The sequence below is a fragment of the Tiliqua scincoides genome, chromosome 4, assembly GCF_035046505.1.
Source record: "Tiliqua scincoides isolate rTilSci1 chromosome 4, rTilSci1.hap2, whole genome shotgun sequence".
Taxonomy (NCBI): Eukaryota; Metazoa; Chordata; class Lepidosauria; order Squamata; family Scincidae; genus Tiliqua; species Tiliqua scincoides.
In genome coordinates this window covers 138,472,140-138,472,763 of record NC_089824.1, presented here as the reverse complement: position 1 = coordinate 138,472,763, position 624 = coordinate 138,472,140, and the positions used below count along the sequence as shown (strand labels likewise).

Here is a 624-nt window from a genome sequence, read left to right as displayed (position 1 = left end):
GGTCCGTCCCCCCCAGACTTGTGCATCCTTCTTCCCTCCTTGCTTCTCCCCAGCACCCGTCTCCTGGAGCCAACCTACCCTCTCACCAAGTCTGTTGCTCATTCCACTTTGAATGCAGCTTCTGGATTGCCCATGAGGTCTTTCAGGTGAAAAAAAGAAAGCAAGCACACAGAGATGCACAGTGGGCAGGACTGGCAGGTGATAGACTCAAGTAGAGAAACTCTAGTGAATGTCTTGACTCATTTCCAAGAAAAGCCAACGTTGGCAACCTTCAGTATCGAAAGACTATGGTATAAGCCTACAGCACCCGGTATTCCCAGGCAGTCTCCCATCCAAGTACTAACCAGGCCTGACCCTGCTTAGCTTCCAAGATCAGACAAGATTGGGCATGTGCAGGGTAACATGCCAACAAGTCAAAAGCCACTTCCAGTTTCAAAAACACATGTAACTTGAGTGCATACAAATCATGCAAAACGCATTTTTCACAGCTTGAGTCTGAGTCATCTGAGTCTCTGTATTGAAATCGAGGAAGATCTGGCAAGGAGATAGAATGTGGTGTCAGCAGTGGTCCCTTTAAGGGTTAAGGCCTGGGCATTTGGTAGAGGGTGTGTTGCACAGCTGCAG

At 48.6% G+C, this 624-nt stretch overlaps 1 pseudogene; it reads right to left on the bottom strand.

The window, feature by feature from the left end:
- Positions 1–295: 295 nt before the first annotated feature.
- On the bottom strand, positions 296–414 carry LOC136650550 (5S ribosomal RNA; annotated as a pseudogene).
- Positions 415–624: the final 210 nt, after the last annotated feature.